Source organism: Ursus arctos, unplaced genomic scaffold (assembly GCF_023065955.2).
Source record: "Ursus arctos isolate Adak ecotype North America unplaced genomic scaffold, UrsArc2.0 scaffold_32, whole genome shotgun sequence".
NCBI lineage: Eukaryota > Metazoa > Chordata > Mammalia > Carnivora > Ursidae > Ursus > Ursus arctos.
Window position 1 is genome coordinate 7666777 of NW_026623008.1, and position 25423 is coordinate 7692199.

The window sequence follows — 25423 nt, forward strand, 5'->3', positions numbered from 1 at the left end:
CAGTCCCTACTGTGTGTTGCTCACCGGGCTAAGTGATTTCCGGAAGTAATGCTCCAAGTCAAACCTCAGTGAATGGGAGTTACGACCACCGTCCTCCCTGTGCTCACAGGTGGAATTCCAACCCCATCGTACAGATGTAGGAACAAAGCATTAGAGAAATTAATCTGCTTAACCAAGAGAAACATGGTTCGCATTGGGTCCAGCCTGACCCCAAAAGCAGGCTCTTACCCCTCTGCTGGCCACGCCGTCTCCGCCACAGCAGAGCCCTCACACGCTGGCCTCTGGGGTCCGCCGCCAGCACTCATGAAACTCGAAGGCCACCAGTACCTTGCAGCAGCTCCCAGGGGCTTCCCCCACCAACCCCCTTGCCTCCCGTCCCAAAAAGCTCCTGTGATGAACTCCCTGCCTCCCCAGCTCCGGGAACATCCACTCTGGCCACAAGGCAAATGAGAGACCAATGGCCCCTCTCCCATTTGGGGTGACTCCAAAGGTGGGAGCACCTTGCTTCTCGACGCCTTCTGACTCATCACCAAAAATACCGGAAACCTCAAGGTAGCCCCGAAAGATAAAACACAAAATCAGAATTTCCAACCAACAGCATCACACCCCACACCTTCCGGAGTCCCAGCCCCCGGATATACAGAATGGGTTCTCCCTTCTCTCTCGTCCACAGCACGCCCTGGTGGGCAGCAGCTGTGTCCACACTCCCTCCCACGTGAGTCTGAAACACACACAGATGCCAGGCTGGTTCTAAATATGTCACAAGTCCCAGCTCATGTGATCCTCACATCAACCCCACAAGGCAGATAGTGTTATCCCCATTTTACAGATGAGAAAACTGAGACGCAAGCCAGTTAAGTAACTGATGTAAGGACACGACTCTGATCCCTAGCTAACTAGTTTCAGAATGCATGATCTATAATATACACAGCTCCTCAAGGGATCCCGCATACTGCGTGAAAAAGCAACTCCCCCCTCTCCCAACTCAGCCCCAAGCTCCCAAGGATGAGAACCAAAACACAACGTGATACAAAAATGCAGCCCCAGCACCACACACACCATGTCCAGGCCCATGGCTTTCTGGACTCCCTGATACCATATTATATGAAACTGGCTCATCTGACGCTGGGGGCACCCTGCACTTGACAACGTGACCGCGATGAATTCTTCATTACATTTCACGATTTCAAAGAACATGCACAGTTACAAGGCCAGCCGACCAGCAGGGAGACCCTGTCAGGGAAATCGGGTCAGAGGCCATTTGATAAGAGAGGAAACCGAGGCCCGGAAGGTCAAATGACTTGCCCAAGACCACACAGCGATTTACTGCAGAGCTAGAACAGGAACGTGGTCTCCTGACCCCTACAGCTAGACCTCAGTGGACCCCTGGACCACCCAGGTCTCACCCAGTCCCCTCATGCCAGACCAGGGATGCTGGGCTTGGCCCATGGTCTCCCCCCAGGGATCAGATTTCACTGAAATTCCCAAAGGAGCCTCCGGGACTAGTGGGCCCGGAAATGGCCCTCACATAGCGAGCTGCACAGCTGAGCTCCCCAGGGGCGAGGGGGGCGGGAGGAGCTGGAGACGCTGGCACAGCCCCCGTGGGCACTCTGCCAGCAATTAGTGCTGGGGAAGGGTGCCAGCCTGGCAGAGCTGATGCCCCCACCCCTTCTTCTCATCACGCGCGCGCGCGCGCACACACACACACACGTGCGCACACACGCACTTACCCACCCCAAGACCAGCAGAGAGGCAGCGCAGCTCCTTTCGGTAAATCTCGTCAGCAAGCACGCACAGGGCATGCAATTTGGTCATTACTGCTTTTAAACAACAGAAAAGCAGAATCCACCCGCCATTAACCCGTCCTGCTCTCCCGCCGGGTTTCACACCGGCTCAGTCACCAGCCTTCATCTCCAACTCCCACGCACCCCCTTTTGCACGCTCCCCAGAAGTTGCTTTCCAAAAGAAACACGGAGTTAAAACACACACACTCACACACACACACACACAAAACCTGACTACGGTTAAGTCAAACCTGAATTGTATCTCCTGCCCGCTCTGTCCCCAGAGAAAACCGTCTAGGGTTTGGACATGACCTTGGCTAAGACCCTTCCTCAAACAACCCCAGGAATCCTACAGAATGCCCCCCAGACGAGGGAGAGGCTGCCTTTGTCCTGAAGAGGGGCATCTCCCTGAGCAGGCGTGGGTTCTTCAGACGGGAATTTGAGAGTTGGTCCCAATCCAGCTGCGAGGGACCCTGGATCACAGGTTGACATGGCTCTTCTCCCCCAGGACTGACGCAAGCAGGGGTGCGAATGGACATGAGACCTGATTTTGCCTCCTCACTTCCTTACCTCACCCCCCCACAATAGTCCTGGAGAATTGGAAAGAAGCCCACCAGAGCCAGGGACCCTAGAGGGTCCTTAGCTGGGTTTATAAGATCTGTGAAACCCCTCAAAGAATTAGTAGCATTTATGCTTAGGAGACCTTTTTTTATTAAGAGGATTCTCAAAGGAGGCCCATGAACTCAAAAGAGGAAGAAGTAGAGACTGCCCCCCCCCCCCACTACCACCAGGGGCTCGGCAGCGTCTCATGCCCCCAGTGTCCTACACCAGTTGCCCTGACTAGCTGCGTCTCTGGCCCCCAGGGCCTCCTCCTCGCCTGGCCTGGAAGCCGGTCATCGGGAGCTGTGCCATGCCCTGTGCCAAGGCCCACTCACCCTCCTGCCAGCCGGCCAGGGTGGCTGCAGGCCCGAGAGAGGACAGGCACGGCAGAGCCCACCAGCGGGGAGGAGAGAGGAAGCCAGCGGCTGCTCGTCTTGGGAAACCTCGAAGATCCTCTAAGCCACCTAGTGTCCAGAGCTGAGCTCTGGCCGCTGCTCTGTCCCTCCCGCTTACCAGAGCGGACAAAGCGGGGGAGCCCAAGGGAGCAGGACAAGTCACCCTCCCCCCTTCTCCAGGAACCTGAGGCCAGGGGGCAGGGGCTGAGCCTGCTGGGGGAGACAGTGCTCAGGGAAGAAGAAAGGCCCTGTGGCCCCTTCTCCCTACCCCAACCCAAGGCAGGGCTGACCCAGGGCAGATGCTTTCCTCACCCCTGCTCCTCGCCTCAGCGAGTCACCCTCTCCTGGAGATCCCCAGTGTCATCTCAGACAACCGGCTGGCTGGGCTTCTCCAGGCTCCCCCCACCCCAGCCTCCAGGCCTCCTGTAGAGCCTCCCAAACCCTGGGCCCGCCACTCCCCCAGGACTGCCTGCCCCCCTCCTCTGCTCTCTCTTTTCTCTGTGTCCTCAAGACTCCTCTCACCTTGAGAAGTGTTAGGATTACCCAGCATTTACACTCAACGCTCTTCTTTATTCCTTAAGGCTTATTAAGAATGATAATGAGTTCCAAAGGAGCCACACGTCTCTCTCTCTCTCTCTCTCTCCCTCTCTCTCTCTCTTCTCTATCCTTCCCTCTCTCTCCCCACCCCCCTCCTTTGCTCTCTTTCTCTACGTGTCTTTTCCACCAAAGACACACAGGACAAATCCAGACCAAAAGGAAAAAAAAAAAATTCCAACAATATGGAACAAGGGCACTTGAGGATTTATATTCAATAAATCCCTCTCTCTTCTTCCCTCTCCCTAGTTTTTCTCAATTATTCAGATTAAAAAAAAAAAAAACTCCCCCTTCTCTTCGCCACCCTCCAGGCCACCCCTCACTCTGCTGGACTTTGAGCAGGGGGAACTGGAGAAGGGCCCGGCTTGCCTGCACAACCTCGTTAACGTGCGGCTCTTAAACGGTTGATTAATTTTTGCAGAATTTATGACAGGCGTCAGCTTCCCCCCCACCCCCCAGCGACCCACACGGTGGCCTCAGCACCACCGCAACTTAACTTGGTGAACTTGGTGGGGGAGGCAGGGCTGGGGTGCCCCCCTGGCCCCCGGCTTCCTGCAGCCAGAACCGCGGGCAGCCCAGCGCCAGACGGAAGACACACAGATGCCAAAGGCCAGGCAGGAGACAGACCCGCTCGAGGAACGGCACGGCACCCACAGGGGAGATCACCGGGCAGCCCGAAGCCATGGCTAACTTTGGGCTCTACGGGACTTTTTAATTCCAAAATAAGGAAGCCGTCAGAAAATGGACAACGAGCCAAGGAACCCGAGGGGCTGCAAAGGATGCCCAAGTTCGCGCCCACCGAGCACACCATGCATCCCAGCGGAGGGACCGGCCTTGTCGGTCTGCCGGGCTGCCCTTCAGAGAAGGGGAAGAACAGATCCTAATGAAATTACAGTTTTTAAAATGTCTATAAATTAAATCTCCCCCCCCACCTCTCTCTCTCTCTGAATCTCCCCCTGAGCTCCCTCCTTTACAAGGCTTGTTTGCCTCTCCTCGGTTCCCTCTGCTCATGTCTGCTTTTCTGATATAGACATCAAGAGGTTACGGGCTCAATTACAGCTCCGCCGGAGTCTCAGCACCAGACTCGCCTGGCCTTCTCTTCTGCTCTTCAGAAACCAGATACCAAAGAAATCTCTCTTCTGTCTTCATATTTTTATTTTTAATGCCAAAAGCCTCAAGATTCATTCAGTTGACTCACGGCCTTTTTTAACTTACTTCAAATGGGAGGGGGGAGAATATCCTTTTTAATTGTGTCCAAGTATAAATATAATAGAAATGCTTTTCTGTTTATCTCATTCCCCTTTCTTAAGGACGCACACAAAACCTCAGCAATACGTGGAATTTCAAAAAGGGTGGGGGACAGAGTATAAGTGTGCTTAATTAATGCATGGCTGTTGGGGGGAGGCAAGAGAGCTGCTGGAGAATATCAGTTGGACATCTAGTGTATTTCTAAAGTTAAGGAGTGACATCATAAGACTTCTTATTAGCAAAAAGTCCATTTGAAAAGGGTGGAATGTACATGGTGATTTTTTTTTTTAAAGAAAAACATTTCTTCTACCTTCCACAACACTGTCTCTTGATACCGAAGCAAGGTAGGCCGTCTATATAATGTTACATCCTCAAAAAGCCACCCCCCCCTCAAAAAAAGTGGAAAAAAAAATCCAAGTCATAGTCAATCATCATAGTTGATTCCTGAGAAGCAGAAACCAGTTTTGAATTGTGGGTCCAAGGGAAAAAAACAAACAACCCCTCCACTATAATTCTGGAAATAGTAACCAGAGGGGATTCCAAAAGGTACTTTTCCAGGAAAAAACACTTGAGACAAAGGCTGGAGAAAGCTGAAGCTCAAGGTGAATCAAAAAAGAAAAACTTTGTCTTTCCAATTAACGAGCCTGGGAAAAAGAAGGGGGGGCACACATTACTACCAACTCATTAATTCTTTCCTGTAAACAATTTAATTAAATTCTGCTAAATACAGGAGAAATACTCATTTTGGAGTGCTCCCCCCCACCTCAAAAACAAATTCCTGCAGGTTACTCCCCCCCATGCCAACACTTCCCCTGCTGCACAACCTTCCAATGGATTTCCAACCCAGGCGTGGACTGCACCACTCACGGCTGCCAGTATGACAGCCTCATATGTCTGAAAGCTGACACTTCAGCTTTTAAAAGAAATGGGGGAAAATAAGCTGTTGACTTCTTGGTTAAAGTATTTTCTTGTTCTAACTCATGTTCTTATGTCACTGGGCTAAAAAAAAGAGAGAGAGAGAGAAGAGAGAAGAGAGAGATATGACTTTCCTTGAATGATCTGTTTAACCTAAGCCAGAGGAAAAAAAAGAAAGTCATTAATTACTTATGTGAGCTATTGCTTCAGAAAGACAATAAACCTGCCCGGTCGCCATGGATATGACATATTTGCTCTGAAAACAACACAATAATTAGCAAAGGGGAAAGATACAAGGAGAATATGCAAACTCCTGAGTTTAAAGCCACAGTGCTCTTTTCTCCCGTAAGCCTGTTCTGTTTGCAATCCAAATCAAACAAATTTTTAAAATATAGCGAAGGGGAAAAGAGCAGGAATGGCTCCTCTCTCCTCTGAGCTAAGAAGCAACAACCACTCCACCCCCTTCCAAAATAAAATAATGTAAAAGAGAACCAGGATGGCATAAGGAAAAAAAAAAAAGTCAAGTATTGACTCTGTTTTATTTCCTATAGCAGGGGTGGAGTCTGAGGTTTGTTTTTGCTTCTTTCTTTTTTTTAATTGTGCTCTTATTTAGCTTTGGACCTTCTGGCCAGATATAAATTTATTTATGAAAGCCAAATGCCCTGTGTGTGGCTCACCCCTCCCCAAAGTAAATGGAAATGTGAAGCGGTGGAGGTGGGGGATTCTACTTCAAAAAGCAAAACAGTATACTCAGAAAGCATCAGCTCTAGAGAGGGACATCCACTCCCCCCACCTCCAAGAAAATGGAACCCGGGCCTTACTTTAAAATTAAAAATGCATTAAATGGTTTTACCTACAACTTAGTCCCAGAGGATCATTAGGAAATGCAATCGCTTTGCATCATATCTGTCAGCGTGATAAATATCTGAGTTCAGAGTAGGTTTGCAATTTTTCAGAGTGTCACAAACCAAGATAATTTTTTTTTCTGCCTTACTTTCTTAATTCACTGCACCCACCCCCTCAAAGTCAGGAGTCTACAGAAAAATACCTGAAAAGAGGACAGGAGGAGAAAAGGAGAAAAAGTTGATATGCTCTCATACAGGGGACAGAGGTTACTGATCTTCCCCCCCAAAAAAGTGAGGAAATTAGGACTGTCAAATATTTGGGTATTTTTTTAAAAAAAATTTTAAAGTACTCAATTAAGTTTGAGTAAAAACTTTCCCCCTCTTCCCAGAGGCTAATTTTCCAAAAACAGATGGTCAGGATCTAAAAGAGAAGCAAATATACCTCAACCCCCACAGGCAGAGAAATCTAACTTTGAACTTCTTTTTAAATTAAAAAAGGGGGGGCAGATAAACTATTAATAAGTATGAAAAATTAGCTGAGCTACAAGTTTTGTTTTTCTTATTAAAAAAATTCTTTCAACACAAGGGGAACAGATACAAAGGAGAGGTTCACATTTGACTGACTTCCTATTTTTTTTAACAATAGTTGTTTTTTTTGTTTTAGATTGGACTCTTTGATCTTGAAAGAATTTTGCTCTTATACGATGGGGAAGAAGGGGGTGGTGGTGAAATGATCTGTTTTAAATGATGATGCAACTTAGGGATCAAAGCCTTCGCTCTCTTCTAGCCATAATAAGCTGTACTTGCCACAAAGCGCGAGTCTCCGGGCTCCTCTCCTTCGTAAGAAGGAAATAAAATGCACCGAGACTCAGGGAAAGACGCGAAGTCTCTGCAAGGTGCAAAGTCTAAAAAACAAAAATCAAAAAGACGGGGAGAGAGAGAGGCACTGCCCCTTTAAACGTTTTAGTGCATATGGAGTTTGATTTCTGAAAGAGATCAGTTTAACATCTCCATAGAAACCAGCAACAGATTATCATCAACAGAATAAATAACTAGTCTAATAAATTAAACAGGAGGCATAAGATCGCTGGAAACCTGATTACTGAAGTTCAACAATATTCCCCATAAACTCTCGTTAACCGCCTCTAAGGTGGCTAACAAGATGGGGGCGCGGGGGGGGGCAATCTCTCCAGCTCGCGGGATCCCGGAGAGAGACGGTGGCCGCCGCCGGGAAGGGAAAAGTTCCCCACCCTGCCCTGCAGAGGGTCTGAGAGCTCGAGTGAGGTGCAAACCATAAAGCCGAAGTTTGGCAAGTGGGAAAGCGGCTGGCGTTGAGGGTGGTAGCGCGAGTCGCCGGAGATGGCGCGGGACGCGACGCCCGCCCGGGACGCACCTCCTGGCCGCCACCAAGGCGCAAACCCCGAGCTTTGCGCTCGGGCGCCGAACGGCCCAGCGCCCCCTCTGGGCACGTGGAGCGCAGCCCGGGCGCAGCCCCCGGGGACCAACTACCCCCCCCACCACGCCCGGCGCAGCTGCTCCAGCTCAGCCCGGACAGCTCCCTTTAGGACGGCGACGTGTGTGGGGGGTGTGTGTGTGTGCGCGCGCGTGTGTGTGTGTGTGTGTGTGTGTGTGCGCGCGCCGTGGGGTGGGGGGGGGGCGCGCCAATTTACCCGGCGATCTGTTTTCCAGTCCCCTCGCGCGCTCTTACCGAGCGTCTGTACCAGCTTCGAGACGTCCTAAATCTACCAACTTTGCTCCACAACTACCCTTGGCCTTTTCCCCCCTCGCCGCCCCCATCTCTTTGGGGTGTTGGCGGGACAACCACACACTCTGGGGGTCGTGCCCCCACACTCCTCTGGGACAGCAACGCATAAACCCGCCCCCCAGTCGCCCCTTAATCCAGCTGGGTTTGGGGGAGCTCCAGGCTTGTTGGAGGAGTGTTTTCGCTGCTTCCCTGGTGGACAAATCATACGCACCCGCACACGCACCCGCACCCTCCCCAGCGTGACTGGAAGGAGGTTCTCGCCGCACCCAGGGCCCGCTTCCCAAGCTGAGGCTGGGTCCGGAAGAACTTGTGTAGAGGGAGAAGCGGGCCCCTGCCTCCCTCGGCACTCTTCTCCTCCCCCAACTTCGGACCTGGGTCGGGGACGACTTGGAAGAAGAATCTGCGCCCACCCCCTAGAGAAAAATCTATTATTATTATCTTAATCTACGCCCCCAAAGTGTCCCTCCCGCCGTGATTGACGGCGCATACACCTGTTCCCCTCGCCGAGAAGCTCCCAACGCAGGGGACAGACATTCGCCCAAATGCTCCGCAGCGACCCAGCGCCCGCTCGCCGCCCTCGCCGGCCAGCCCCCGCCCGCCGCCCCAGCGAGCCCCTGCCCGCACCTTGCCACCCCAGCAGCCGCCCCCTCCCCTCCCAGGCCCGGCTCCCCAGCCCGCCCGCTCCCGGCCGCGCTGGCTTCGGGAAGAGAGAAAGAACAGAAAGCAAAACTTCCTGGCGGCCGACGGCCATCAGCTGCACATTCTGCAAATGCCACCGAGTAAAAATAAACCGGCCGCCGCTCCGCCCGGCCGGCTCACCCCGGGCGCACGACTCGGCCCCCTGCCCCGGGAGCTCCCCGACTGTCGGTCCGACCCGATCCCCCATTCCCGCGCGCCCCCTGGAGCCCCGCTTCGCGACACTCCTCCGCCAGCCACCACGCGTTCCCTTGCCCTGAAGGTCGACCCCAAGTGACCGGGTGGTCCGACCCTCTTCCCTTCGGTGCCCCCTGCTCCCCTACGAACTACTCTTCTCTCTGTCCTCCGCCTCATGGCTCTTTCTGCCGCGCGTCCCTGGATTCAAGGTTTCCTTTCCCTGTTAAGCCCCGAGGTCACCCTCAGCCCACCCTGGAGGCACAGACCCCGCCAGACCCTCTCCCACCACAGCCGGGCCCCCCGGGAGCGCACCGCTCTACCCGCCTGCCCGGCCGCCAGCCCAACGTCCCACATCCCCGGGCGCAACTTCTCTCCCAGCGCACACAACAACCGCGGCAACTCCCCCGAACTTTTCCCCGGACCCAGGCGGGCTCCGGCGGACAGCCGCATGGCCCTGAGCCGGTGCCCCGGCTCCCTGTGCCCAGCACTAACAGCCCTGCGCCCGGGGAGGCTGGGGTGGGGGTGGGGGGAGCGAGGAGCGCCACTTGCCGCGCCCGGAGCAGCGCACTTGAGACAAACTTCCCAGGCACAAATGAAAAAGGGGGCGCCGCTCCCCCCAGCCAAGCAACCCTTCGCCTTCGTTTTCCCACCCGGAGGCACCCCTTGGCACCCCGCACCTAAGTGAACACTGCCTACCTCTGCCGGCAGCACCTACACCCTGGTATTGGGGCACAAGAGTCGGCTGGAGGGGTTCCCCACCCACCCCTTCCCCTGGGCAAAGTCTTGCAAAGTCACCCCAGGCACCCCTCACCCCTGCCTCCTTCTCTGCCCTGGCGGGCGCTAGTACCCCTGCAGCCGGGGGTGGGGGGAGCGTAGGGGGAAGGAGTGATTACCCGGTATTGGCGAGCACCTGCCCCCCCCCCCAGCCTGCAGCGCGGGGGGCGCCCCCACCCTATTTGCAAAGTCCTGCACTCGCGCCTGGCACCTCCCCCTCTTCTCCCCTACCCCGCCGCCCCCTCAGCTGAAGTAAGTGACCCCCAGGAGCAGCAGCCCTCCCCTCTCCCGGAGCCGCGCGCTGGGCATTCCCCTGGCCACGGCGGGCGACGCACCGCCCCGCGCCCGGATGCCAGCCCTCCGTGCCCCCTGCCTCCCGCACTGCCGGAGTTGGGTGGCAGCCGCCGCGCACAGGCAGGCTGGCTGGCTGGCTCTCTCGCTCGTTCGCTCGCTCGCCCGCTCCCTGCTGCAAGCGGCAGCCCCGGGAGTGGGGGGCTGCACCGGGACAGGGGGCGAGGCGGGGAAGCACCTTGGGAGGCCCCCGGAGCTGAGGGGCGTGGGGGGGCCGCGGCGGAGGCAGCGCCGAGTCTCTTACCTGCACTTGGGGCGGCTTTGGGTGACTTTCCAAGTCCGGGGGAAAAATGTGTGTGTGTTTGGGATGGAGCGCCGCGGGCGCGCATGCGCTGCCCAAAGTTGCCGGATCCCGGATTTTTCGCTCCCAGTCTCCGCTCTCGCCCGCTGTGATTATGGAATTCTCCGCGGCCGAGCGGGCGAGTGGGTGGCATGCAAAACCCGGGCCGGATTACTGGGCCGGGCTCCGCTCCACCCTCACACCCCCAGACCTTCCCCTCCCGGTTTCTTCCCACCCACCGCCCGGGCTGAGCTCGGCTCGCGAGCGCAGCGAGACCGGGCCTGCGGAGGAGCATCTGAGCTCACGGCTCCCTTTTGCGGCTGGAGACGCTTTCTACACCCCCCACCCAGTTGAGTGGAGCTGAGGCTAGGGGACAAGAGAGAAGAAACAGGAGTGGGTTACTTTTCACCTGTTCAGATCCCCGAGAGCCAGTCTGCTTCCCACTTTCCCACTAAAGACCTAGCTCTTTTCTGCAAGTTAGAATGTTAGAATTGTCGAACCCAAAGGAACGTGATGTTCTCACTGTTTGATATCTGCTTTGCACTTACTCTTTGCAAGGGAGTTTTTCATTCAGTCCATTGTGCAAGAAATAAATCCTTAAGTGCGCAAGATAGGCCGTGAAGAATGAACCTGGCTGGGGGTGGAGGGGGTGCGAAGGTGTAAAGGTAATGAACATTAAAACAAATGAATAATATTATTTCAGAGAGTGAAAGGATCCGTGAAGAAAATAAAGCAAGGCAATTGGATAACGTGTTTTGGGAGAGCTCATTTACCCCTCCCAGTTGACGGAGGAGGGCCTCTTTGAGGGGGGGATCCTTCCAACTATACTGGAGAAGCCCCCCCTTTTCTCCTTTTGTCCCCGTTGCCCACCTCCCAGTTGGTCTGAGGTGGCCACACCAGGCTGAGCCTGGAGGTCAGCTGCAGTCTTGACACCGTGGTTCGGGTCCTGCCTTTCTCCACCAGGCCACCCCTGTCCCAGGACTGAGCTAGTCACTGTACCTGTTTTTCCTTCTTAACAAGGACATGATGGAAATAACATCAGACGTGAGAGAAATGGGTAAACACTGGGATGGTGAGAGAAGTGAAAAACTGACCACAATAGTAAACGAAATAGCTAAATGATTTGTTGAATAGCTGAATACAAATTCAAAGTATGACCCACCGTTTGAAGAAGTGTTCAACAGAATGCATTAAACTAAGAGGAAATGCCACAGGCTGCTAAATGGTGTTGCAGGCTGGTAGACTTTGGGACCAAATCTGCAAGGTTTCGGCAAAGCATCTCAGTACCGGAAGTTTCCAGAAGCCCTGGATGGTAATTGCCCAAGACAGACATCCGCTGGGATGCGTTCCATGCCCCGCCTTAAGCTGGAAGTTAATTGGTAAATGCATAGAGACTGGGGACTCCATGGCCCTCTGGCCCTGAGGTGGCCAGGATTTGCCCTGTCCCCTAATAAAGCCTCCAGATTTGGGAGAGGAGGCCCAACCATCCCCTTATCCCATAGTTGCTGAGTGATCTCTCCTTGTTTTAGACCAGCTGAGGGAAAAAACAAAACAAAACCAAAAAACCTCAAAAATACAGCTTGTCTCCTTCCCACCTAGAATGGGTCTGAGAATCCCATGTTTGGGATTTGTCCACACAGGAAGGCCAGATTTGGGGGTGAGACACACCTCAAGGTTCAGAGAGTTTTCTCCCCTCTTTAATCTCGTAATTAGCGGGAAGCGGCAACACATTGATGATTAATCAACAGTCCCCATGGACCACTGACCCATTACTCTCCATCGCTGCCCCACACCATCAAATCGGTCCTCGGTTTCAGGAGTTGGCTTGCTGGCCTACCTCACATAAGATCCTTGTGTCTGGTGACTCAGCAGAACACACAGCCCCAAAGATCTCAAGGCCAATCCTGCCATTCTCCAGAAGGAGAAACTGAGGCACAGTGATGGTAATGACCTGAGTAGTGGTGAGGGAGGTTTTCTAGCTTTTGATTTGAGGTTAATTCCACTCCTGGGGCTGCATGAGGAAGTGGGCCACGGCTTGTGCTTTGGGGTCAGACCCTAGCTACTCACCAGCGGGGTGACCTTGAGTAAGGTATTTGACCCCTCTGTGCCTCAGTTTCCTCAACCGTAAAATGGGGATAATAATAGTACTACTGTCTGGGCTTGTTGTGAGGCTAAAATGAGTTAATGCAGGAAAAGTGCCTGAGCCAAGCGAGTGATCGATAAATGCCAGTAATTGTCATTGCTCCTTGGGACATCCGGTGCTCCCTCTACTTCTCATTTCTTCCAGTCCTCTCTCCCTTCCTTCTCCTCCGTCCTTTTCCTCCTCCAGAGGGGCCGAGGAGTCCTGCATGCACACTTTCATTCAGCAGGGTTTCCCCATGCCCCGGGTGAAGAGCAGTTTCTTTTCAGGGAAGACACAAATGAAGGAGACAGGCCTCACCCCCCTCCCAACAGTCATGTCTCAAGCACCAAACTTTTATTAAGACATTTATTTTTCCCTCCATGTTTTCTCAGATACTTTGCAATTCTCCCATCCTCCAGGGAGTCTTTCTACCTCCTCTGAAGGAACCTCATCTGGGACGGGGAGGGGGAGGCTGGAAACCGTGGCAAGAGTGGGAGGGGGAAGAAGACTTTGGGGTGAGGTGAACAGGGATGCTAACTCTTCCTTTCCCAACTACCACCCCCCTCAACTCAAAAAAAAAAAAAAAGTTGTTTTAAACAAAGCAAGGGACTAGGAAAGAACACCATACCCAAAACATAGCCCCTGGTCTCCAAGCCTCTTGCCGTCTTGTTCCCCACCCCCCGCTCCCGTTGCAGAGCCTGAAATCACATGCTCTTTTCCTCATTTGCTTCATTTTAGCATTTCCTGAGCTTTCCCTAAAATAAAATACAAACTCTTCCCCCCGAGGCCCTGGGCCTCCCCTCAGTCACATTGTCCCAACACACTAGCTTCTTGAAGTCCTGGAAAACTAAGCCTGTCCCTACCTCAGGGCCTTTGCACTTGTTCCCTCTGCCTGGAAGGCCCATTCTGATGCTTCCTTGGCATCACTCAGGTCTCTGCTCACATGTCACCTCCTTGGGGAGGCTTTCTCCCTAAAGTAGTTCTCCAGCTTTCTCTCTCACTTTACCCTGTTGGAGTGTTTACAATGATTTTGCTTATTCATTTTGTTCTCATATTTCCTGTCCAGTTGCCCCTGCTAGAATGGGAGCTCCTTGGAGGCAGGGACTTTGTTCTGTGTCCGCTCATGTCCTCAGCACCTCAAACGGTGCCTGGCACATAGTAGGCCTTCACTCTCTGTGAGTCAGACACCGAGTCAAGATAAGCCTACATGGCCCCTGTCCTCAAGGAGCCTATGCTGCAGGAGAATAACTACAAGGTTCCTAAGACAAAGTTTGGGGGAAGAAGGAGGAGCTGGTATATCCCAGGAGTTGCCAGAAGTTGCCAGGTTGGCACAGGGGCTTTGCTGAATTTCCTACTCCCTGACCTTAGGCCAGGGGTCAACAGTGAGGATATAGCTGGTTCTGGTGAACCACACCCCAACAGAGGAGTCTCCATAGGCAGGAGGGGAGGTAGGGTCAGCGAAGGACCCTGTAGGGGTCATCTATCTAGCCCCCTGCCTCCACTGAGAGCCTCTTCTGTTTCTGAGTCTCGGGGTGGGGGGAGAAGACCCCCTCCCCCTTCCCTTGCCACCTTCCCCACTGAACTGGGAGCTTCCTGAGTGGAGGGTCTGTGCCTTTGTGGCAGAACCCAGGGTGACAAGCCCGGTGCCTGGCACCCAGGAGGCTCCTGATGATTGATTGTTGAACAAAGAAATGTGTGTCTCAGTCTGTGTAATTGGGAAAGACCTGAAAGCAATTACAGCTCAGTTTCCTGGCCACAGTCTTTTGGTTTCTGGTCCTCTGCAGTGACGGAAAGCAACACCTAGCCAGACGTCAATCGTTACTATTTGCCGAGTGGTTGTTAGGCACCGGGCACCAGGCTAAGCACTTGAATCATCTTATTAGACCCTCACAACAACTGTAATGAGGAGGTATATATAATATACCCATTATACAGATGAGGAAGCCAAGGCATAGAGTAACTTTCTCAAAGCTGAACTGGGCTGTCTGACTCCAGAGCCGATGCTTTTCACACTTGGGCCGGGAGGTGACTTAGCCCGGAGCAACAAGCATTTTTTACCCTTACTCTGAGCTCATAAAGAGATGAAACTTGAAGGTGAGTGTGTTGGGAGAGGAGAGAGGAAGGAGAACAGATCCGTCCTTTAACTGTAAATCGTATCTCAATGTTGTAAGAGACAAAAAAGGAACCAAAGAGATTCAGGACCCGGCACCAGATTTTGTATACAGTAGGCACTCAATAAGTGTTGACAAAGAATGATGATTTTTCAGTTAAAAAATTACAGACTAAGTGCTCTGTCTCCCTTTTTCCTAAGCTGCTCCTGGTCTTGAGACTCTCCTCAGGTGAGGTCTCTTTTCTGGGGTCCCTGGGCCTAGCCTGGTGCTAGCATCATAGTAGGTGCTCAATAGATGCTTAGTGACTGAATAATTAAACAAACGCCCGGGATAAGTGATTATGGTGATTACTGGGCAAGTTGTAATTAAAAAAAAAAAGAAGAAGCTGAGTGCATTTCTTTTATTTACGAATGCCTCTCTTGGGAATCCTGGGAAGGGAGAATGGGAGAGGGGCTTTTTCCCAAAAGCTAAGCACTGTTCCTGAATCCCATCCAAGTCGATGAACTTGACAAATCCTTCCACCCCACCCCCCACCCCCAGTTTCCTCATTCTTTTTGCAAAGTCCATGATTATTTGTTTCTGATTATATATATGAAATACGTGTTTATCGTAGGGAGTTCACAAAATACAGATAAACAGGAAGAAGAAAATTTACATCATCTGTAATCCCACCATCCATGAATAATCACTGTTGATGTTTGGGTGTACTTTCTGCCAGTCCTGTTTTGTTTGTTTGTTATATTTCGCTGTGTTTTGTTTTATAAAATCAGAATCGCACCCAACATACCTGTTGTGGGCGGCCGTGGCGTGTTAAGTTGCCACGTGTCTGCAGCGTGGACATTTTCTCACGCCATGGGCTAGCCTTCCACGCCAGGATCCTTGCTGGCTGGATTGTGACGTTTGTGATCATTTGCTTAACCAGTCCCTCACCCTGGGAAATTTTGGACATCAGACTCCTTTCCAAGACTTCCCATGATTCTAAAGAACTCTAATGAATATCCTTGTCCAGAAAGAATCGTGCACCGTCTTTAAAATGGCAGTGTTGAGTCAACAAGGTATATGCATCTCCAAGCTTTTCAGTCCTGTTGCCGGTTGCCCCTTCCCGGGGAAGGCTGTGTGGATTTGCTCTCCCACTGGCCGTGTTCTGTCGGTAAGCTCTCCAACCTTTGGTATTCTCTCCCCCCCACCCTTTTGAACCCCTGTTAATTTAATGGGTGAAAGAGTCTGTGATTCTAGTAATGAATCCTTATTAGAACCACGCTGGCCACAAGCAGGGGCTGTTTCAAGGTTTGAGCGGCCTTGTTCAGACCCGCAGCCTCGGGCAGAGATGAGCAGAAGGGCAGCCTCCTGGAGCTGAGAGCACAGGCCTTTTGCAGAACACCTACCTGAGCCCAGGCTTCTTGGGCAGCCACTCAGCTGTTGGGGGTGGAGGGGCGGGGTCGGTCTCAGTCTTTCAGCCTCCACAGAGATGAGCTCTGGCTTCCTCCTACCTCTCTGCGCCCACACCTTCCAGAAACCTCTCTCGACAGAAGAGCCTTAGGGATTTCTATGCCATAAATACTGTCTGTTTTCCAAGCTCAGGATCAACCCTTTGTACCTGCTTTCTCTTTCCCTGCCTGGGCTCTCACTCAGCTCCCGTTCGAGCTTCTCCTTTCTAGTTCGTTCTAATTAGTTCACTTTCGGGGGGGTTTATGTGTACCCCTGCCTGGTCACGAAGAGAATGGCAGGTGACTAATTCTTTCCCTTTTAGGAAATATTTCTGGTCCCAGGGTTTCTGGTCTCTATGGCCCTTTTCAGTTTGAATATCCTCTGAACCATCTAACTTAAAAAAAAAAAAAAAGCTTTACATTTCTGAAGAAAGGGGTAATTCACATTCCATGCTAACAGTTCAAGAAACAGAGAGAAATACAAATATAAATATAATTCAGAAAATTTAAAACAACAACAACAACAACAACCGTGATCAGAGAGTTATGTATTTGGGTGTGAATTGGATTTAAAAAACTAGAAGAATGAATTTAAATGAAACCCACCCAGTACCTCTTTTGGGGCCCACCCCAGGGGTTGGCCTGGGCGATTGGAGGGTGTGTGTGGATAGGAGTGACTTTCATGCCTAGCAGTGAGGTGTGCATCTGATTTTATCTGTGACAGGAGAGTGTATGTCTGAGTGTGTCCACACGTGTGGGATTCCATGTCCCTTTAAAGGAGGGTTTGGTCATGGAGGTATGGCCGCGTGCTGTTTGCACACCGCAAGATCGTGCTCATGCTGTCAGCAGACACCTGAATGCAGAGAAGTACAGCCAGGTGAAGGGCAGGGCTGACTGCTGACATCACCTCTTACCCAAAGATCCACGGGCAACACCTGACCCCTCCCATGCCTGCCAGGGAGGGGCAGGCCTGGCACTGGGGCTCTGGTGAGCCAGGGAAACCCAGTGATGGAGAAGCGGAAGGGACCACCCGTGCTCAGAGCAAAAGCCACGCTCCCACGGCCACCACGGACCCCGTTCCTGCCACAGACCACGTGCACCCCTATCGCCCCTGCCCCTTCCTCTCCGCCTCGCCCAGATCTGTAATCGGTGCAGAGCTCTGGGGGCAGGGGCAGAACGGACTGGTCATGGTAGTGCTGCCTCGGCCCCGGGATGTAATCCCGCCTGAGGTTGGCGTGGCTCAGCCACGGCCAGAGGAACCTGCTCTGAGACTCCGGAAGTAGCCATCTTTCCTCCCGACTGGCACCTGTGCAGGTGCCAGCCACCGCCCATGGCACGCTGTCTCACAGAGGGCGGGGCTGGCCGGGGAGGCAGAAAAGAGCTGTTTTGCTGATGAGGTGCCTTCGTGTCACAAGGACAGGAGTGCCAGGTAGCTGAATGTGGGTGGGGGAGGGCTGCCCCGCTGTGCCAGCCTGGCCGGGATGTGAGCGACGGCCCGCCCACCTCTCCAGCCTCACCTCTCAACATTCTCTCTATTGCGTACTTGCACACCCTCTGCTCCAGCCACACGGAGCTGCTTAGAGATCCCCCGGGCCTTTGTCCAAGCTGTTCCACCTGCCCTGAAGGCCTTTCTTCCCTTTATTTACCTGTCCTGCTCCCACCTGCCCATTAAGACCAAAATGATATCACCTCTTCCAGGAAGTCTTCCCTGACGTCCCCCTGTCCCAAATTGGCTTGGATGCTGCTTTCTGGGCTCCCACCCCGCCCCTTGTTTCTCTGTCCCAGCACTTATCACACTGTATTATAATTATCTCCTCATAGCCGACTGTGTGTGATTTTTAAATCTATGTTTAAATAATATTGGAGCGTGGATTTCTGAATTGGGTAAGGTGGCTTCAAATCCTGGCTCTGCTACTTACTAGCTTACTACATACTAACCGTATGACCTTGGGCAGGTTCCTGACCTCCCTCAGCTCTACAGTACCCATCTGTAAAATGGCAACAAAATCAGTATCTGCTTCACACGGCACTGTCAGAAGAATCAATGGAGATAATTCATGCAAAACACTTAGCCTGGATTCATACATAATAACTGTTGTTTTTATTATTCCCAAAATCTAGCAAAATGCTCAGAAAATGTCAGGTGAACAAGCAGCACCTGTGTTTGGTGTACGTGTGTGTGGCTGTGTGGTATATACCAGAGCACGGGGGGAGGACCGGCCTCTGGAAGGAGGCAGGTCCTATATGGATATGTGTGTCCACTCTGAAGGGTAATGGGCTGGTTATTTATGGTCATGGCTTAAGAAAAAAAAAAAAGACAAACCAGTGTTCAGTAATGACAAAGTAATTACCTTTTTATTATTTTTTCAATAGGATTCAGAGGGAGCGTGGGCCTTGGCTATGGCCAGAACAGCCGGCTTTGGGAATATCCTGATGCTTTGATCTACCCCCATTCCAACTGCCCAGCCAGGGAAATGCTGGAGAGGGCTAGGGGTCCTCCAGAGCCAGGGGGGCGGGGAGTCGGGGACAGACGGAGAGGGGCTGCCCAGACTACAAAATAAGGAGCTCCAGAGGTAGAATTCTTCTGAGTTCCGGCTGAGTTGTCTGAATCGAAGGGACAAGACTTTGAGCCTAGAACATTTAATAGAGAACATTCCAGAGGAGGCCATTGAGGCCCAGGGAGAGGAAGCCACATATCACCTGGGACCATGCAACAAGTTAGTGGCAAGCAAGTTAGAGCGGGAGCAGAGCTCCGGTCCTCCAACCCCAGACCAGTGCTCTTTCCCACATGACTCACTTGACCATAGGGCCTTCTTGGCCCCAGAGCTCTGCCTCAAATTTCTACCTGGAAAGGGTCTGATTTGCCAGAAGGTGATTTTTCCTGGGTCCTTCAGGAGATTGTTGGAGACGCCAGATGTTAAGTAACCTACACTGTGATTGGCTTATCTATCGGGTAGTAAGCTAATGGCCAGTAAGGAGATCAGCTTTAGCCTCTATCCATCCGCCCATCCATCCACCCCCCACTCACTGATCCATCTATCTTACAGCTATCTGGTGAGTGCCCCCGTGTACCAGGGACCTTTCTAGAACCTGAGTATCTGGGGATGCTGAGATGTACAGAACGAAATACCAGGAATAGGCTGTGAAGAAAAGTCAGTGTCCCGGGAGGTTTCTCAAAGACACCTAGAGATAAGTGCAAGTACATGACGGTGGCCCGAGAGGGAGTCAAGCCCCCAGAGTTCCAGGTGCAGCTCTGTCACTAGCTTGCTGGGGTGAATTGGATGTGTCCCTGCATTCTCTCTTTGCTATGGTTTCCTCCTCTACCCTTTGAGAGGGTTGGACTAGCTCAGAGGACAGGCAGACACTTTACAGAGAAGATCCCTTGGATGAGTAGCCTTTTGAGAGGAACACTGTGAAGCTCCAGGGGGCAGGGGACAGGAGTTAGTTCCCTTGGTTTACAGTGAGAGGATGAGGAGCAGAAAATTCTGGAAGAATAAAGAAGAGGCAATAAAGGATAGAGAGTGTGTTCCAGCTCCACCCTGCTCTATGGGTCTTCAAACCATTGCTCTGCTATTCTGACCCTGCCTGTGGGTCTCCTAAAGCTGGGTGTCTGATCCCAGGTAACTGACAAGGCCCCTGTCCCTTTGTCCTCCCTTCCGCCCCACCTCCCAGCCCCTGCCTCCTCACAGCTGTGATAACCCACACGTAGCACTCTGCCCTCTGGAATTTATTTTAAGGTCTTGGCTGTTTATTTATTTTATTTAGAGATTTCTCGGTGCTTTGAGGGGAGGAAAATTCGAATGGGGTGATTATGAAATACTATTTCACCTCGCTGTTCATTCACAACAAACAAAGAGAAATGATTGGTGATTAAAAATGCATTCTCTCTGCTTGTTTTCTTTTGTTTTACCATTATGGAAATATTATAAATACTGAATACTAATCTGGACCTGCGGGGACCTCACAGACCTTCCAGAAACCAAGGTTCCTTCCTGCTCTTCCCTGGGACAACCTCATGCTGTCCTCTCAGGCGCAAAACTATGGCTCGAACCCTCCCCAGAGGGTCCCAGGCAGGCCAGGAGGCCCCGGCGCTCAGTCCTCACCGGACACATGGAAGAGTCTCCCCCATTTCCTTGTCCTGGCTCCCTGCTGAAGCAGAACCAGTCAGAGAGGGCAGAGCCGTGACTATCAAGAGCACTTGATATCGATAGTCCAAAAGTCACGACCGTGGGGTTTTACTCCCAGAGTCAGGCTGCCCGAGCCCCACTCCCTGCCTCACCACTTCCTGGCTGTGTGACCTTGAGGACGTTGCTCCACCTCTCTGAGCTTCCGTTTTGTCCTCTGTAAGATGGGGGTGAAAATGGTACGCACCTCAGGATTGCTTTGAGGATTCGATGGAATCATACCTTCTTAGCACAGGGCCTGGCAGACCAAAGTGCTTCTAAATGTTGGTTCCCAGAGTGATTAATACTCTTTACCCTTCTTTTGGGGGCTCAGTTTCTCCCTCCAGAAGGGGAGAGAGCTGCGCTGGTGGTCATCTCAGTACCCCCAGCTCCGGGGGGCGAGGCTCCCGCCTCCAGGATGGGGTGCAGTGGGGACATCCTCACCCACCTTGACTCTCGGTCGAAGGCCTTGGCTCCTTCCTGGGAATGCAGCCGGCACCTGTTCGGAAGTCGCCTAATCAGAGCCTGCTTTCCGCGGCCTCTTTTTGAGCCATAAACCCAGCACTTCCCCATTTATATCAATCACAAACAAATAAATAAGAGCCAAAGGGCCCGATCCAATTCCAAAGTGTTACACCAAGTCCAGATAAACAGCGAGCTCTGTGGCGTCCGCGTTTCTTTTATCTTTCACTTTATTTAACCAAATTAACTGCTCTCCATGTCCCCTGCGTGTGAGTGTCTCTCTCTGTCATATAAAATACAATCACGCCTGCTTGCTACATGTTTCAGATACTTTATCATTAACATCAATTCCAGCCAAATTAGGAGTTTCTCCCAACATAATTGCCCTTCCCATTATCCAGCACTTTATTTTTTCAAAGCACTTTCCAACCATTAATTAGTTAACCCTTAGGACGCCCCAGAGCCGGAGCTCAATGTCACCCTCCCTGTCTCCCAGCTGGGAGGGGGAGGTGGGGGTCAGGTGGTTTGTTGGAAGTCACCCTGGATGTGGGGGCTGGGGGCTAGGGTGGGACCTTGGAAATCCTCCCTCCAGCCTCAGACACTCCGTCTCAGCTGGCCGGGTCCAGGCCGGGGCTGCAACCGACTTTCATCTGATCTGAGCTGGCAGGGCCCGGGGGTCCTCAACACCTTTAAGTCTGCAGAATATAAAAGAGTGTGGCTGGTGGGTGGCACCTTCTTTGCAGTGGGGAGCCCCAGGGCAAAGGGAGGAGAGAACAAGACACCCTTTGGAATGTCCAGGAAGTGAGGTGCCTTTGGCATTACGGTTATGGTTGCTGATAACCAAAGTTAGGGGGCTGGGGGGGGGTAACTGGACGATGGGCTCTCTTGGGTGCCCATTCCAGAAGTGGCTGCGGCTACCACAGGGGGTCCAGCTCTCTCTCATTCTGCCAGTGCTTTGTCCCTCCCTTGGCTGGGTGTAGCCACGGTCTCCATGGGTCCCAGGTAGGTGGGCAAATTAAGATTTGGTGCAGATATCCTGGGAAGATTCAGGGGGAGCCATCTGGGGAAAACAAAATGATTTATTTCTTGGACCGTGTTCTGCCTTGTCAAGATGAACTCTGCCGGCGGCTGTTAGGGATACGCTGTCGAACCACCAATATTTTACATTTACAGCCTCTCCGTCGTCCTAACTTCTTTAATGATTTTTTTTTTCTTAAAATACATGAACTGGCTCCCACAGGGACATTGCCAGGAACCTTCAGAGAGGTTGTCCAAGCTTCTCGTTACCTCGGAGCCCAGTGAGCTTCCCAGTGCTTCTGTTCCCGCAGCTCCCCTTCCTTCCCGTTGCCTCGAGGCTGGGGCCACGCTTGCTAAGACAGTGCTGCAGATAGGACACCAGCTACCAGCCTGGGGGCTTGCCTCTGCCCTCCCCCCACTTTTCCCGCGCTACCGTGCTGGGTGCAGGGAGATTTTCCAGGCCGAGGAACAGACTCCTCAGAGCGCACACCGACTGCTTGGTCCCTGCGGTCAGACACCTTGGGGTCTGAATCCCAGGTCTGCCCCTTACTAGCAGTTTGACCTTGGGCAAGGTGACCTCTCTACGCCTCCGTGTTTCAACTGTCAAGTGGAGTAGTTTGGAGGGCGGTAGGGGGGAGAGGAAGCCCTTGAGGGGCTCAGCACCCCGCCCTTGGATGTGAGCTATCCTTTTGGTCGAGGAGCAGATCATAGGCTGTATTACGACTTTCACTCTTCCAGCCTCCAGTCTTTGGTTGTGTCTCCATCCACTTTCCTTCAGGCTCCGGTCTCGATCTGTAAAGCAAGGTGATGGGATTAGACCATACCCTCGTTCTCAAACCCTTCATCTCCTAGAAGAGAGTAGGTACCTAGAGCGGGTGAGATGTGGTTGGCCCCCATGTGTTCCCTTCCATGAGGCCCCCCTGCACAAGGGCCCTCCATTGCCACTTGCCAGAAGCACCTTGAGGGCAAGGACGATGTCTGGTCCGTCCAGCGTTGCACCCCGTGCCGGGCAGGCAGCCGCTACTCCATAGACACAGTGAATACTCAAACTGACCATGGGACACTGCGCTCTTCCTTCTGAGCTGGGCTTTTTTTTTTTTTTTTTTTTCCTTTTCATCTCTCTTAAACCTCTGGAGCTCTGTGCAATAAAAGCTTGAGACCAACATAAGCCATGGGGGACTCTTTCCTCACTCCCCCTGCCTTTGTAGCTTCACTGAAAACGAAGAGCCCACTCATGACCCTCTAAGCACCAACTTGCCTGCACCTCGCCTTCGTCTGCTCACTTAGTCACTCAGTCAACTTTCACCAAGTGCTCGGGGCAGCCGGCCTGGGTTTGAATCTTAGCTCGACCCCTTTGCAGCTGGAAGAACTTAGGTAAGAGACTTCACCACACTGTTCCCGGGATTCCCCATCTGTAGGAGGGCAGAAGAGCGCCCATCTCGCCAACAAGCAGGTCCATGGTGAGAAGGAGCTGAGATAGAGGGAATGCCCGGTGCTTAGCACAGTCCCTGGCTTGTAGTAGGCCCTGCAAAAATGGCAGGGATTTTTATGAAGGGTAAGACTCAGTGTTAGGACCACAGTGGCTGCAGCTGAATTTGAGTCCCTGTCTGTGAAGATTGCTGTAGCGGATAAAGATTTCTGTAGGACCATCAGCCAATTTTGGTTCCTAAATAACACAGTCCCTGAAGTTTTATGACCTGCTATCAATTTACAGAGCACTCAACTGGAGACACTGTCTCCTGCAGGACTGCCTTCCTCCTTTCACCTACAAAAATCAAAGCTCAGAGAGGTTGTGTGGCTTTCTTCAGGTCACGGAGCAGAGACATGTGTTTCGTTGGAGAACCTCAGACTCCACTTCTAGCACCTCCCTCTACCACTCCCCTACTCTGCCTACAGCCCACCTCCAACCTCTACCCCTTGATAATACCTTTCACTTACACAGGTGTAGCCTGGGACCTTCTCTGGCACCTTTGGATGGTTGACTAGCATTCTAGGGGGCTGAGATGCACCCCCCCAAGACCCACCACTGCAGGGGGGGCTATGCTAGAGACCCCACCGATGCCTCTTCTGTGACAGCAAGCGATGAAAACCATCCCTGGGCCCCAGCATTTCCAAGTGATGCTGAGGGAGAATGAACATGCCAAAGGGTTTGGAAAAGAAGGACCAGATTTGGCTATACCTGCCCTCTGGCTCCCCTGACAAGGACCCGTGGAGATGCTTAGTCATGTCCCTAAGTCCTGGCACAACCCCAGTGGCCAAGGGATGGAGCCACCTTTCCAGGTGGGTCCTGTGAGCAAAGCTGGGCTGTGAGTAATGGAGGTAGGGCCACCTGCCTGGCCAGGAGCCCCCCTCCCCCAGTTCTCCTGGGGCCCCTGCTTCCCCCCCCTCCCACCAATACCCAGCAGTGTGGGGCTCAGCCTGTGGCAGGCCCTGAGCTGAGGTTTTTGACTTACAGCATCTCACTGAAGCCTCCCTCTTCCCCTTTGAGATAGTCTGTCATCATCGCCATTCTACCGATGGTCAGACTACAGCTTAGAGACGTAGAAAAATTTGCTCAACCCTGCCTGCAGCACCCAGGCCTGTGCTGAGCAGTACCTAGTAGACACCTGATAGACATCTGTGGGAGTAATAAAAGCACGACCAAGAGAGTGGATAAATGAAAGAGAATAGCTCCTTTCACTTCGGGGCCAACCACAGGCCAGCCACGGTCTACCGAATTTGTACGAGTTGGCTTGTTCGGTCTCTGCAGCAATCCTACGGGTAGGTACAACGATCATCACCTCCGTACAACACAAAACAAGACCCAAGGAGATTAAGTGACTCCCTGGGGGCACACAGGTAGCAGTGTGGGGCTGGGAGTCAGGCCCAGACCGTCTAGCTGCCGAGCCCGCCTTGTTACTGCTCTCGGCCGTGGTGGGTGAGTGGGTGTGATGGTGGATGAGGGTTTAGGGGTCTAGGAGCTCTGCCCCCTGGGTTTCTCTCTGCCTCTGCAGCACCGGTGTTCCCAGCTGGCATCCAAGCGAGGGGAAGCGTTTCCTCTAAGTCCTGACCGCTCTCCCAGGCACATTCCCACCGTTACCTACACAGGGAATTAAGACTCAAATCCTCGTTTGACACGATGCAGGAGGATGCTAAGTACTTAAGCACTAATTAATTAGTGAGCTGTACCCGCCGCCACCAGCCGCTGGAGGAAACCTCAAACAGACCCCCAGAGCGAGCACCAGCGCCCTCCCTGCCACAGAGGCCAAGGCACGGGCCAAGCACAAGGGACAGAGAGGAGGGGGCCACACGGGCAGCCCCAGGCCCAACCTCTGCAGAGAAAGCGGTCCAGGCCAGCTCTGACACCTGTCTTCTGGGCTTCAGAAGCCCGTGGGAGCTGGAGTTCTGGGACCCTGTCGTGGCCAGAGCCCTGAACGTTACTCTCCCACGATGAGCAAGCATGCATTTGTCTGACTTCATAACAGGCTCTCAAAGGAAAGCAAGATTCCAGGGGCCACACTGACCTCCCGCATCTGGGGCAATTTCTGGGACCCTTTAGATAAGCCAGAAGCATCTTCCTGCCCCAAACCAGCTGGTATGTGTTTTTCAGGGGTGCGGCCACCCACCGGGCATCCGGGTCCCCCAATACTGGTAGGCAGGGGCACTGTAAAGCCCGCCACACAGAGGGAGCACGAGTTGAGGATTGGGCTATCTCCAC

The 25423-nt window shown here is 52.7% G+C and overlaps 1 protein-coding gene across 1 annotated transcript in view; it reads right to left on the bottom strand.

Annotated features, from left to right (window-relative positions):
• Positions 1-10467, bottom strand: part of CASZ1 (castor zinc finger 1) — a 147649-nt gene extending 137182 nt beyond the window's left edge. The window contains exon 1 of the mRNA XM_048221979.2: positions 10389-10467. The gene's annotated coding sequence lies outside the window, so the exon portion shown is untranslated. The remainder of the gene's footprint in view (positions 1-10388) is intronic.
• Between the last annotated feature and the right edge of the window lie 14956 nt (positions 10468-25423).